Raw genomic sequence first — 9334 nt, 5'->3', positions numbered from 1 at the left:
TGTTAATCTACTGTTTATATTATTGGTAAGACTTTCAGTCATAAGTTTTGGAGAAGTCAGAAGATACACACATATCTATTCCACAGGGATCAGTGCCCCTACCCCCTGCTTTGCTCAAGGGTGAAGTGTAGTTTTCAAGCTTTGAGTGCATCAGAATCATCTGGAAGTCTTGTTGAAAAAAAGTTTTGAATAGGTGCCTGTGTGGCTCAGTTGCCAACTCTTGATTTTGACTCAGGTCATGATGTCAGGGTCCTGGGATTGAGCTCTGAGTCAGGCTCAGTGGTGAGTCCCAGAGATTCATATTCTATCTATCTATCTACCTACCTATCTATCTCTATCTCAAATAAATCTTTAAGAAAAAGTGTTGGGGTCCTACCGCCGGAGTTTCTGATTCAGTAGGTCTGGTGTAGAGCCCAAGAGTTTTCATTTCTAAATTGTTTCCAGGTGATGTATTTCCCTGCTGGTGTGGGGGCCACACTTTGAGAACACTACCATGGATTATAGCTCCATCAGGGTAGGTGGGGCCAAGAAAACAGCATATACAGTCAGAAAACATGCTGAATATATGCATAAATACCGAAATAAATGGGGGAGAGGGAAAGAAGTGGAGAAAGTAAATATAACCCAGGTGGCTGGGAATAAAATAAGCAAGTTCCTCTGTCCTTTGCCTTTGGTATTAACAAAATCTGGTATAGAGGGTTTCACAAAGCACATCCTGATATATTTCTCCCCTCATATCTTGCCTACCAAATTATGTCGCGTCTAGAATTTTTCCAATGTAAGGTTATCATGACCTAAATACTAAATTGCTTATCCTAAGTGAATTTTTAACATTTTTCTTAGAATCATGGAATATTAGAGCAACAAGGGGTCTTAAAGATTATCTGGTCTGGTTTCCCCAAACTAAGGAAAGGGCAACTATCAGATGCATTTATGGGACCTGTAGATAGCACCATCATGGCCCTGCTCTGCTCTTTCTTGCTTTGCCTCCCAGGCCTAATAAAACTAGACTACCTAGTTTGTTTCCTTTATTCTAATGCTGAGGTGCATAATAATGCTTATCCATAATTTCATTACATTTGGACTTTTTACGGATTGTTGACCATGATGGCCAAGAAAGAATTCTTGAGATATTCTACAGTACAACATAGTAAATTTATTTAAGTAGCACAGGGACAGGACCCATGGGTAGAAAGGGCTGCACTTTTGCTGTATGAAGCTGGTGGTTATATGTGTAGTACTCAAGGTGGAGGGAATGTGCAGGGAATATTAGATCATAACTGTTTTCTTCAAATTTCTACTTGTAAAACTACTTTTGAAGATTTCTCCATTGCTTCTCATTCAACTTGGTATTAACTCCTGATGAGATGTACAGGCAGTCATGAGACCCTTTAAGAATGTAGCAGCCAGCACCTATGTGATCCTTATCGAAACTGCAGGCCATAGGTCAGCTTTCTAGGCTAAAGGTGAACATTTTTCTGTTTCTGTCCCTCATGATTTCCCTCCTGTGAATTTTCGGTACTTAATTCTTTAAGGTGGTTGGAGGACAATAGGCTCATCTTCTGGAACTTCTTCAAGCTGACAGGGGTCATAGAAATGTCCCTACACATGGATCGAAATGAGTTACTGTCCGTCTCCGCATGTAACTATTACAGAAGACAATTGTAGAGTACAAAGGTGACATCGGGGTGAATTTGTTTCAAGTAGTAAGAATCATCTGCCGACTGGGCAAAGGAGTTGGGAACTGCTTGTATGTATCTCAACAATAGGAGAGAACAAGGTAAAAGACAACATATTAAGATTAATATAATAAGGGACGCCTGGGTGGCTCAGCAGTTTGGCGCCTGCCCTCGGCCCAGGGCCTGATCCTGGAGTCCCCGGATCGAGTCCTACGTTGGGCTCCCCACATGGAGCCTGCTTCTCCCTCTGCCTGTCTCTCTCTCTCTCTCTGTCTCTCATGAATGAATAAATAAAATCTTGAAAAAAAAAGATTAATATAATATAAATGTGATAAGGTAAACTATAGTCCACCTCTTACCCAGGAATTCAACCAATCATTAAATGACAATGCACGGGGGTCTTTAAGAGCACCAATTTGATTATTCATGTCAGCAATTCTGTTATATTTTTGTCATAATCTGGAATGTAGACACAACACTCCACTTTAATAATGGCACCTGTTTTTCCTTGTGCTGCTCTAAGACATCTAATGCCATTCTGTTTTGTAGAACTGTGTTTTGGATCATTTTAGTGTTTAATAATGCTATTTGGGGGGTTATTTAAGGCCTTAGTTGTATATTTGCCAAGAGCTCCATGTGCCATATGACATCTAAACTTACTGATGGAAGAAAAATAGATGCCAGATGGTCACACCAATGGAACACAGATCTGTCATTGTCTTAGATATGGAAAGTTAGCTGGATTTGTGCTAGTCTTACTGCTATGATTGTGCATCCAGGCATAACCTATGGTACATCTTCCAGTCCAGCCTAGTGGAAGCCATGACTACAAATTGGGCCCACATAACCACTGCATTCCGTTAGGGGCTAGCCATCTGATGCCTGGTTTCCTGTTCAGTCAGTAGCAAACTAATTGGTTGCCTGTAAAAAGGCTTCCAGGGAGAGCCATCCCACTTGGCAAGTATATTGGGCCATGAACCAAGGGTATGGTTTTTCTGTTCCCAGCATAACAGAGCCTTTGGCTTAGCTGTCCTATTATGGGAGTGAGCCACATATATCCATCCCATATTTGATATAATCTTTCCTGAGTGTATTGATGAGAGGTACTATGTTTTCATAAGCCTATCACTGGTTTGGCATATTCAGTTAAAATTTTGATAGTTTAAGGATAAGAGAAAGGCTTCTTATGGCCTGGAGAGTTCCATGGAACATTTAACGTAGACCAGAAAGAAACATTCTTTCTAGTAATAGAAATATCCCTCTATGTGTTGGTATTGGGGTGATGTGCCATATCAGCTATGTATTGATGTAAATAATGCCAATCTGTACCTTATGGTGGAGAAACCCACCAAGGGAGATCTGAAGTGCTTGATATAGGCAGGAAGCCACAAATATAATGCAAAGATTGGTTTTGTAGCTCAGTGTAATGTTGTGCCCATTGTAAAAAAGTTATTACTTGGGTAGGATGTGCATGTCTGCTAAAACTCTGGATGCATTAGCAGAGTCATCTGGTATATATATAAAGCATTTAGTCTTGATATTAGCATAATAACTTTTTCTTTGACTTGCAGTCAGGATATCAAGGGTCGTTAGGTTTTGTGGTGGGTTTTTTTGTGGGGGGGCGGTTTGGGGAGGTTTTGGGTTATTTTTAAAAAGATTTTATTTATTTGAGAAAGAGCAAACAAGCAGGGGGAGTGGGAGCGGGAGAGGGAGAAGCAGGCTCCCCACTGAGCAAGAAGCCTGATGTGGGTCTGGATCATGACCTGGGCTGAAGGCAGATGCTTAACCGACTGATCAATTCAGGTGCCCTGGGCCATTAGGTTTTGGAGGGCCAGTTTTCAAATTTGTGGGTGACTTCATGTTGGTTTTGGTTAAAGGTAGTTGCTGTATACTTGGCTAAAGCCTCTGTTGGTAATTTCACATCAATAGAGGTGGCTCCCAGGACAAAGATGGCTAAGGGATACAACCATTAAAAAGTTTTCTTTGGAAAAAAAAAGTTTTCTTTGCCTGATGTCTAGTCTTAATATCCTAATTATGAGGAAATGTTGGCATGTGGGATATGACTTGTCTGGGGAGGTAAGGGTGTCCCCAAGTGTATTCTCCAATCCAGTTATAGGGAAGGTGGGGCCATCCATTATCTCCACAGAGTAACAAGCGAGAAGATTGTCTGTATATGAGCTATTATGGCAATCTCTGAAGTTTACCTCGTTATCTAGCTTAAGCAAACAACAAACAGTTAAAAACAAAACTAAAATGGAACATCAACAAAAGAATGTTATTGAAATACAATTTTTCTAAATTCACCTTACCTCCAGAAATAGCCAAATCAAGACTAATTCACTTGTAAAACAAGTCCAGTTTTATTTACATAAGCTCAGCAAAAATAGTGATTGATCATGTAGATCCCTTAAAATCTGCTTTGCTGGAACTTTTCATAAGGAATCTCTAGATTTAATTTTTAATAGCCTCTTAAGGCCAGACCCAACCGAAATACTTGTCATTGGACTTGCCTGTAATACCTGAAAATTAAGATGTATTCCTCTTCTTGAGGTCCCCAAAATATCCTAAAGTTCCTGGACCTGCCAGAAAGTGACATTCTTTACTCACCTGGTAAGGCTGCTGGGAACTCTAAGCAAGATATCAAGCCAATGTTTCTAAAGGGCTCAATAGGCTCCATAAAGTCTACTAATTCCTTAAAGCTGTCTGGTCATACCTGAGTCTATGTATGTCTCTCTCAAATATTACATTCCAGTCAAAGTCTTGGTAATATAACCAATATTTCCAATGATGTCCTGTTATAAGGAGAATAGATTCTTACTGAACTTATGCAAATAACTGTAATTGCCATGAAAGAAAGAATACTCACTGAGAATTTCTGAATTCTGAGGGTTCAGGTAGGGAGAAAAGTTTAAGTGCTTCAATTTGTACACATTTCTGTAAGTCATGGGTACCGTAAGAGAAAATTTCTGGGACACCTGGGTGGCTCTGTGGTTGAGCGTCTACTTTTGGCTCAGGGCGTGATCCCAGGGTCCAGGGATCCAGTCCACATCGGGCTTCCCACAGGGAGCCTGCTTCTCCCTTTGCCTGTGTCTCTGCCTCTCTCTGTGTGTCTCTAAATAAATAAATAAATAAATAAAATCTTTAAATAAAATTAAAAAAAAAAAAGAAAATCCCTTAAATCTGGAAGAACAAACATTAGAGAACCAGCAATGTTTCATACTTCAAAGAGTCACAAGGGGCGCCTGGGTGGCTCAATTGGTCAAGCATCTGACTTGATTTCAGCTCAGGTCATGCTCCCAGGGTCCTGGGATGAAGCCCCATATCAGGCTCTGTACTCAGCAGGGAGTCTGTGAGGATTCTCTACCTCTACCTCTGCCCCTCCCCCCCATCAAATAAATAAATAAATCTTAAAAAAAAAGTCACAAAAACTATAATCATCTTCCTCAATTCAATTAGTGCCATATTACTAATTCTAGTGGTTTGGATGCAGCTTTTTTGTTTTTTGGTTAGTTCTGGAAATTCTTACCCAGTTTATTTTTTAATACTTTTCCCAGTTTAGTTCTATGATTTTAAAGATATCAAAAACCGTCATTTATTTCTTAAGGTTTTATTTATTTATTCATGAGAGACACGGAGAGAGGCAGAGACACAGGCAGAGAGAGAAGCAGGCTCCCTGCAGGGACCTTGATGCGGGACTTGATCCCAGAACTTGGGGATCACACTCTGAGCCAAAGGCAGATGCTTAACCACTGAGCCACCCAGGAGTCCCAACAACCTCCATTTATTAAAAGTCTTTTTAAAATGAATCTCCTGGGATCCCTGGATAGCTCGGAGATTTAGCACCTGCCTTCGGCTCAGGGCGTGATCCTGACGTCCCAGGATCGAGTCCCACATCAGGCTCCCTGCATGGAGCTGTTTCTCCCTCTGCCTGTGTCTCTGCCTCTCCCTTTCTCTGTCTCTCTCTCTGTCTCTCATGAATAAATAAATAAAATCTTTAAAAAATAAATAAAATGAATCTCCTTGAAGACAAAACATGCTCTTCAAGAGCATTAGAACGATAACTATAAATAACAAAAAATCTGAAATGAACATGGTTAAAGATCTCGTATAAGAATTAATTATAATGCAATCGACAAGGAAATCCAGTTATTTCTGTGACACAACATTTCAATAGTTGAAGTAGTGACCTTATACCAGGGCATATTAAAAGTTCAGGAATTTTATATATATATTTTTAAAGATTTTATTTATTCATTTATTCATGATAGAAAGAGAGAGGGGCAGAGACCCAGGTGGAAGGAGAAGCAGGCTCCATGCCGGGAGCCCAATGTGGGACTCGATTCCGGGGCTCCAGGATCACGCCCTGGGCCAAAGGCAGGCACCAAACAGCTGAGCCACCCAGGGATCCCCAGGAATTTTATATATTTTTTAAATGGTTATAGCATTTACCCATATAACACAACATAAGGCTTATCATCATTGGTTTGACAATGCTTCCCATGTAATTTAACATACCAAATTAATAAGCCTCAATAAGTCAAAAGACTTCATTTACCATTTAAATCTCCAGAAATTTGTTAAAAACCTTAGAGTGTTTTAAAGCACATATTTAAATAGGATTACAGATCATTATAAATATAATATTTATATTTAACCAAGGTGACAATAAGGGATTCTACGGGAAGTTAGATAGTTGTTAGCAAAACTTAGGTCCTTTAATATTGAGAAGTTTTAACTTTAATCAAAGACCTGATACAGACAAAATGTAGAAGCTTTCGTTTTCTGGGCAGATAAAAAAACTTTGTTTACATTTTCTTAACAAGAACAGGCCAACAGGGCTGCCTGGGTGGCTCAATTGGTTAAGCGTTTGCCTTTGGCTCAGGTCATTATACCAGGGTGCTGGGATCGAGTCCTGGGATTGAGTCCTGCATCAGGCTTCCTGCTCAGCGGGGAGACTGCTTCTCCCTCTTCCTCTGCTCCTACCCTGTGCTTGCTCTCTCTCAAATAAATAAAATCTAAAACAAAACAAAACAAAAAAACAGACCAACAATTCAAGAAAACTTTGTCTTCTTGACACAGAGAAATGCAGAATTTCAGTCTTATTATCAGTGTACTTTTAAAATCCATTCATTTTGCAGTGCCTGCCTGGCTCAATCGGTGGAGGATGTGACTCTTGATCTTGAGGACATCAGTTCAAGCCCCGTGTTGGGGATGGAGCCTACTTTATTTTTTTTAAAGATTATTTTATTTATTTATTCAGAGAGAGAGAGAGAGAGATGCAGAGACACAGGCAGAGGGAGAAGCAGGCTCCATGCTGGGAGCCTGATATGGGACTCGATCCCCCCCCTCCCCCAGGGCTGCAGGCGGCGCTAAACCGCTGCGCCACTGGGCTGCCCTGGAGCCTACTTTAAAATAAAATAATAAAATCCATTTCAACCTTATTTCTCACCATACATAAAATTCTTTTCCAAGTATTTCCCTTCATAAACCTTCTGCAGTTTTCTTTTTTATTCATATATTGCCCTAAGCCTTTTTTCTCTAAACAACTCGTCCCATCTTAGGACAAAATTACTTTCTTTTTCCCTCAACAAAAGGTATTCCCATTCCTTATAACTTTCTTATATATCTCCTACTTTCCTACAGGCAAAGTTGATTTCCTTATTTCCTCAGTCTTAATTACATTTAGTAAATTTTTAACTTTTAGAAACCTTTGTCTCTAGTGAAAATTAAGTAATAACCAATTGTGAACTGTTACCCTAGGATTCTTTTAGAGCTAAAATCCATGAATACATTTCATAATTGCTAAAAACATAAGTTTTTCCATAGTACAATCAAAAGAATAAAGCACATTTACCAACAGACTCAACTTTCCTAGGTTTCTCTGCAATAAGAGGCCAAAAGCAGACAAACCTGTGTTAACTAATGCTTTTTTTTGTTTAATTTTATTTATTTATTCATAGGGACAGAGAGAGGGGCAGAAACACAGGCAGAGGGAGAAGCAGGCTCCATGCACAGAGCCCGACATGGGACTCGATCCAGGGTCTCTAGGATCACGCCCTGGGCTGCAGGTGGCGCTAAACCGCTGCACCACCAGGGCTGCCCTAACCAATGCTTTTGTATTTTATCTTATCTGGAAAAGACTTAGATAGATATTCAATGAATTCAGTTTATCATTTAACTTAGCAAAACTTCAGTTTCAGGTTATTACCAAAGACTTTGAAAGCTATTTAGAAGTTTTACCTATAAACCTTTTTATTTAGCCTACTTATTTTTTTAACAATTATCCATGAAAATTCTGATGAAACAAACACAATTAACCCTCATATTAAGTCATTTTTTGCTGATGACTTGCAACAGAGATAACGAGCTTATTTGACCTTTAGTAAACCTTGGTAGAAGAAAAGTTTTATATTTAATGCTGATAACTCTAGAGACATGTCTACCTTAATTAAATTACCAAATTTAAATTAGCTTAAATACCAAATATAGGGATCCCTGGGTGGCGCAGCGGTTTAGTGCCTGCCTTTGGCCCAGGGCGCGATCCTGGAGACCCAGGATCGAATCCCACATCGGGCTCCCGGTGCATGGAGCCTCTGCCTATGTCTCCCTCTGCCTATGTCTCTGCCTCTCCCTCTCTCTCTCTCTCTGTGACTATCATAAATAAATAAAAATTTAAAAAAAAAAACAAATATACTACACCTGGGTCCACTAAAAGTCAACAAATTTGCTCCCCACTGTCAGTTTTTACCTGAGGCACCTGTGGAGAAATTTGAAGTGGGCAGTTTAAGTCCAGGGTGGGGTGCTCTTGATAGTGAGAGCAGGAGGAGCAGGAGCCAACGGTGCCAAGAGCATGGAGGGGCGTATAGGAGCCAGTTATGTAAGCCAGCCCATGGTGGTGCAGAAACAGGGTAGGGAGGTGGAGGCAGAGTAGGTAAGGTGCTACCAGCAAGCCTGGAGGTGGATAAAAGCCCACAGGGCAGAGAATTCCTGGTTCTGTAGATCCTCAGCTCTAATGGATGAGCAGATGGACGTTTGCTTTTTTCAACCAACAAAAAGTGAAAATAGTCCATGTTGGACCAGAGAAGACAGGGAACCTTCACCAAAACAAAGGGAGTTTTGGCAGTTGCTTGGGAATATTCCTTAAAGTCCCCACCCCAAGGTAAACTAACCAGACAATTGATTCCAATTATCGCAGCTATTAATCTGGGAAATGAATGATGGTGAAAACCCCACATACAATAAGAGTCAGACAACATTCATCCAGTCGTCTCAAGCATATGTTCCAAATCTGACACACAAAAGAAGCAGCAAACAGAGGAAACTAATGACTTAGGATAAACAGGCAGGCAGGTAAGGATCTTGGCAGCAACCTGTTTAAAAGAGAGCTATGTTGGGCAGCCCGGGTGGCACAGTGGTTTAGCGTCGCCTGCAGCCCAGGGTGTGATCCTGGGGACCCGGGATTGAGTCCCACGTTGGACTGTGCATCTTGGGGGTTGGGTTTCTTTTATAGCCGAATAGCTTGGGGGGCTTTTTCTTTAAATCCAAATTGACTTCGATATGCTAGGAGACAGCCCAAGAGGGAATCCTTTGGGATGAGGGAGCTGATCTCATAGTCAATTCCTATAAAACGAAGACAGTACATTAACTGCCTAGGA

The sequence above is a fragment of the Canis aureus genome, chromosome 4 (assembly GCF_053574225.1).
Source record: "Canis aureus isolate CA01 chromosome 4, VMU_Caureus_v.1.0, whole genome shotgun sequence".
Classification (NCBI taxonomy): domain Eukaryota; kingdom Metazoa; phylum Chordata; class Mammalia; order Carnivora; family Canidae; genus Canis; species Canis aureus.
This window is presented reverse-complemented; position numbering follows the sequence as displayed.